This window comes from Haemaphysalis longicornis, unplaced genomic scaffold (genome assembly GCF_048455015.1).
Source record: "Haemaphysalis longicornis isolate Haplotype H1 unplaced genomic scaffold, Haemaphysalis longicornis Haplotype H1 scaffold_1, whole genome shotgun sequence".
NCBI classification, from domain to species: domain Eukaryota; kingdom Metazoa; phylum Arthropoda; class Arachnida; order Ixodida; family Ixodidae; genus Haemaphysalis; species Haemaphysalis longicornis.
In genome coordinates this window covers 324,310,651-324,316,650 of record NW_027526203.1, presented here as the reverse complement: position 1 = coordinate 324,316,650, position 6,000 = coordinate 324,310,651, and positions in this window count along the sequence as shown.

The following is a 6,000-nucleotide window of genomic DNA, read 5'->3' as shown; positions in this document are numbered from 1 at the left end:
ACAGAAACAAAGATATCCAGACGTTGAGTTAATTTCCTCTAAGTATTTTTCGCCGTTACGATAGCCCAAAGATGAATTATAAATTCAGAATGTTATTTAGCGTGTTCCACTTACCAGCAGTTATTGCCGTCGACACTTAGATGCGAGAGAAGGGCTAGAAAAGCTCAACATCAGCGAATGCCCGTAAAACGATCGGGTTATAAAGATGCTTAAAGGCAATAAGCAAAACAATTCCAATTGATGGATTTGAGAACTGTGGGTGGCTGCAAGAAACACGAGGAAGAGAAATCACCAACACATGCCGAACGCGAAACGTAGACTACCAATGTACGTAATTGTTAAAATTAGCGAAACAAACCAACACGGAAGGAAAACAATACGAAGCATGGTGCACAAGAAAGATCCACGAAACAAAACCCCTGCACAAAAAACGGTCTTTCTTTTTGTTTCACTGTATGCATATTTCAGAGACCCGAGAGCCTGCGAAGGAGGGAAATTCGAGAAAACAGCGTCCCAAAGCGATATAATTACGCCGAGAAGATTATGCGATGATGATAGATTACAGTCAAAAGAGGGCGATTGCTTTCGAGCCAAAACTTGTACTTTGCACTCGCGCTCATACTTGTCCCCCTTGTAAAACCATCTTGGTGGTTTGGGGTTCGTTTTTCGCGAAGGAACCCTTCGCTCTTGGAGCTCTGCGTTGAAGGCAATGGAGCAGGGGACCAAAAGGCGAGGATGACGGCATACGATTGCAAAGAAAAACTGTATTTTCAATTATGTTCAAAGGCTATTCACAAAATGGGTGGCAGAACATTGCTGCGTTAGCAGTTACGGCCTTGACACAGAGTTTTACGTGCAGAATGCACGAAGGCTCACTGACCTGTCAGATTTACAGCCAATTCTGGCACTGACCGTCTTGCCCGTGAATTTAACACTTCGTACCCATTGTGTGCCGCACTGCAGACTTTATTGGTCAGATTCGAACCTTCATATAGACCAATAGCGGGGTCAAGCGCTGCCCCACTGCTTTCCCCAAGTGTCTCTCCTCTTTTATGACGCAGTGGTCGTAGAAGGAGAAAGGAAACACGCAGCGGAGGCATATTTTTCACGGGCCGCGAAGGGCTCAGCGCCGTTGGCCATAAGTGTGGTCGCCCCTTACAACCTGCAATCGTATTTTTGAGGCGCGGGTCGGCATCCGCAAGTCTGCGCGAAGACAAGGGAACAGCGATCCTTTGTTATCCCCCTGAGGATACACCATCCCGAGACAACGTAGACGGAAACCGTGTTCCCCGAAATTTCTTAATGGCAGTGTCTGAAAAGGAAACGAGGAGGGGTTACCCTCGCGCACGCGTGCCCCTGCGCGCCCGTGTCCTTCAGCTCACAACTCTCCCATGATGGTGGGACAAAAGACGTCGGCAGCCTTACTCCCCCCCCCCCCCCTTCCCCCTCCAAGGCAAAAGCGGTCACCTGGCCGCTAACTATGGCATGTAAGATCGCTGTGCTTAAGGCTTCAGCCGGAAAATGTGAACGATTACAGGCCCGCGGCAACAAACGCTAAGTGACGGCAGTGTTCTGAGCCAAGCGATTATTAACAGAGGACGCTCCGCTCAAGCACTATATAGAAACCTATGAATCGGGAAAACAAATTTCCAGATACGCCAGGTGGGCGCACAGGAATCCATAGTAAGACTGCGTCCCTTGAGCGAAAAGAGAAGTTGTAGTGAGTTCCATCGTGGCGAGACTTCCGGGCGTGCTGACTGGGCTCTGTGTCCATACGGGCCAGTTGGCGGAAGTGGCGACGCGGGAGACCAACAGTCCGGGAACACTCGCCACGCGGTCCGCAGTTGCCAAAAGGTTCCCTTGGTTCCCTCCCACTGGAGGGAACCAAGCTTTGTTCTGCACCGTCACAATGAGCAATCGTTAATTTTGGTGCAGCCTAACAAGAGGCGGTACTTATTGCAGTGGAATAATTACGATGACGTGCGCAAATAAAGCATCCAATAGACACAAGATAACAAACCGATACCCAAACCCGTTGCAACCCACAAAACGAGAAGGCTGAACAAAGCGGGGACGTGCACAGCTCTAACTGCGTACGGCCGTACACTCTTTAAAAAAGGTTGTGGAATTCACTGACGGAACACTAAAAAGTTACTTGTCCCAGTATACACTGGGTACACCCTTCGTCAAAATTTTGTGGGCCAGTCCTAAGCCTTCTGGACCACAAAGAATTCAAAGAATCGTCTTTACCTTTACATGTGTGCAAAAATAGTTTAATGCAGTGAGAAAGAACGGTGTTTCCTCTAGCTTTCCTGCATAAAAAGTTTCAGCCTCGCTGGGCACGTAAGGTTGCACATTGAATTTTTTGCAGCCTGTGCGTTTCCGGCTTGGCCCACAAAACTTTGACAAAGACTGTACTTAGTAGCTGAAGGTAGTAAATGCAGCACTTGTCGGGGTTACTAACTGAAGCAGGCAGTAAACACCACCACCTACACTTGCAAAATCCTAGCGATAAGACCCTTCTGAGCTACATGCGTTTACTAACTTTCCATGCATAACCTAGTCATAAGCACGGCCTTAATCTAGTGTATACTACTTCCTACACCCAGTTAATTTCCTAACCACGCAGTCGCTGGTGGCAGAGCCTATGCCGATTGGTCTCGTTAGTGTTGCGTCATGGCCCCTATGAGTGCAGCCATAGGTGATTTCACCCAACCGGCCAAAGCGCTTCCGATCACTGACTAGCCAGCGTCAATGTTCATTATTGATAGTCACTCTGGCTAATCAGTGAGCAGAGGGGGTTTGGCTGATTCGGTAAAATCTAAAAAGAGTGACCACTTGCCGATGCGGAACGACACCAGCTTGGATTAATGTAGTGAATGGGAACAGCCTGTCTTGATTTTTACCAACCACTTCCGCTCACTGACTAGCCAGCTTCACTGTCAATAATAGCAGTGCCCGTGGCTAGTCAGTCAGCGGAAGCGGTTTGGCCGGTTAGGTAAAATCAACACAAATTACAGTCGAAATAGTGGTGCATCAGGGCGGCCATGGTAGCCGTCTTAGTTATTTTCACCCAACCATTCGAACCGCTTCTGCTGACTCACTATACAGAGTCACAGATAATTACTGATAGTGACTCTGCCTAGTCAGTGAGAGGAAGCGGTCGGGCCGCTTCGGTAAAATCAACTATGACTGCACTAAGGCGGCCATAATGCAACACTAACGAGACCGTTGCCGAGCCTACGTACAGTAGCGCGGGGTAGTAAGGTTCGTAAGGACTTAGTAAATACGACCGTTACTACGCTTTTACGGCCTCTTTTATTAAGAGTGTATACCAGTGACAAAAGAGTGCTCCCGTACTCCACTCACAGGCCACGGTCACAGGCTAATTATCTATCGCTTTCTTACATTACAATGCAATATAGGCCTGTCTACGACATAAAACTCAATAGCTTGCGGAATTGTATCGCAACTTCGCCGTTTTCTCTTCAAAGACGGGAATTTGTGGCTGAAAACATTCACTACGACAAACCATGTGACAACGAAGTGACCTGCTTCTATTTACAGCGAAGCTGTTAGCCTCTGGTTGGTCGGAAAATTCCGTGTCGTAAACAAAAAACTCAGGCAGGACCTAGCAGTTCTCGCCCACGACGCCGAGCGTAAGCGTCAGGCTAATCAATCGTGTTGTGTAGAGCTCAGTATTCCTGTAAAGAAAAAAACCACAAAGCAACCATCTCAACCGTATGATTGATGATAAGGCGCCGGTGAACAATGCCCCCCCCCCCCCCCCTCTGTGTGTCCTGGTAAAGATTAGGCTTGCCGCTGCTCTTGAAAGGGAAAAGGGGAGTGGCGTTGACGTCATTCGAGGGCTAGGGCATGCATCAGGCTGGGCAGGACCCAGCTGTTGTCGCCCAAGACGCACAGCGCATGCGTAAGGACCCAGCATTTGCCGCCAGAGAAGCGGAGTGCAAGTGACAGCCCGCCTCGACAACGAGGAACATTTCATACCCTCCCCCATCAGCATGTGTAGGGGTTTAAAACAGCAGCGCTGGACATCCACTCTAGCAGGGCGGGATGGCGTCCATCTTTACTCAAGCGGTCCTGCCTACAGCGCACAGGAGGCGGGGCTGTCATGGGTAGAACTTCTTTTGCTGCGAATCAAAGAGAGAGAACGATCTTTAATAAAGTCTGGCGATATTAGCCGTTCTCAAATGCCTAGCTAGCTACTCCAGATGAATGTGGTGACAACGATAATGATGATGGTGGTGATGTTTAAGAAGTTGGCGCGCACGAATGCGTTCTGTCATTTAAAGAGTCTGGTCGACACCTGTATGTTGCAGGTACGCGACGAGAGCTTATTGTGGCCCGTAAAGCACGTTTGGGACATGGCCGCGGACCTAACAAGTTCTTCAGTTGAATGCCCAAGTAAAGCGGCAGTCCAGAAGACACTGCGAGGGATCTGTTTGCGCACTGAATAGAGCACATTAGCCGAACAGGTGCTGCAGGTTTCCGTACATTGGATTGTGAGCAGAGTGGCAACGTGGTCCGATTCAACTTAACGAGGAAGTTTCGCGTGTATTCGACATTCAGGCTCATGCTATGTAGAATTTCTCCTTCCCGCTTGGACGTCTAGGTGGCGTCATCAATTTGCAGTGTGTATCAATATAATGTAGCGGCGCGTAATGATATTGTTACGTGGCGGCAGGACAATGATGAGGCGAACCATGGGCGACGATGAAGTGATGTATTTACATGATGTTGCCGCGCTGCCGCAGAGCGATGCGATCTATTTACAAGCGGCCATGATCGCTCGGGCCAGCCGCATCCTCTTCGTCGTCTTCGGCGACGGGTTATGGCGCTATGGGGCATTGTCCACATAGGTGTTCCGTGACATCACCCCCCCGGCGGAGCACGACCGTCCCCGTCGAGGCCAGGGCAATGACAGTGTGGCGACGCGGATGAGCAAAGCGATGAAAGCATGTACAATGAAGTCCTTGCCGCCACTGATGATGCTGGTGGTCGCAATGAGCACCAGCCCCGGAACAGCTGTGACCACCGCCGACCCCACGAGGCAGCGTCCAAAGCTTTCGGAGAAGCGCCAGAGATCTGGGCGGGGGACGTCGTCGGCTATACGTCTGGTCGTGGCTGGTCAGTTCGTCTGGTCTCGGCGGGGCATGGGCAGGGGACACAGGGCTGGGGAATGTCGCGTCCGTGGCTCACCGGGGCTGGGGCGGGCCGACGCTTTCCAAGAGCCAGGATGAGACCGCTTCATGAGACGAGACGGGGTGAAGCTCGGGGCCGGGATGGGACTGAAACCCACACCCTCCACCAAAATGTTACGTGGCGGCAGGACAATGATGAGGCGAACCATGGGCGACGATGAAGTGATGTATTTACATGATGTTGCCGCAGAGCGATGCGATCTATTTACAAGCGGCCATGATCGCTCGGGCCAGCCGCATCCTCTTAGTCGTCTTCGGCGACGGGTTATGGCGCTATGGGGCAGTGTCCACATAGGTGTTCCGTGACAATATGATGCGCCAGCCCTGGTCGAACGCTGCATGTTCCATGCAACGTTAGATGCGAGAACTGGAGCATCTTTCCTGTAGTATGGAATCGAAACAAATATCATTTCTCACCAGTGGCTTCTAAGTGCTAACCTGTTAACCATATCGGGGTACTTTTCAAGAATCACGGAGAACCGGCATAAATTCAGCGTCCCTTACTTTTGTGGTCGTGGTGTCACAATAAACAGCTGCTCTTACGTGCGAGTTGAGAACTGTGCTCAATGGAAACAAAGAATAATATGTAGGTGTTACATTTCAAGGAGCGATTCTGGGAGCACGGCAAAAACAGTATCTATGGTCGCTCACTTCTTTCAAGCCTGGAGGCGCCGGTGTGGAACAACGACCGTTGCCTTTATTTTTGCCCGTGCCACGAAAGGTCCCGAGGGTGCTGGCGTACTTCCCTCGACGAAACTGGATGCTGGCGCGCAGAAAA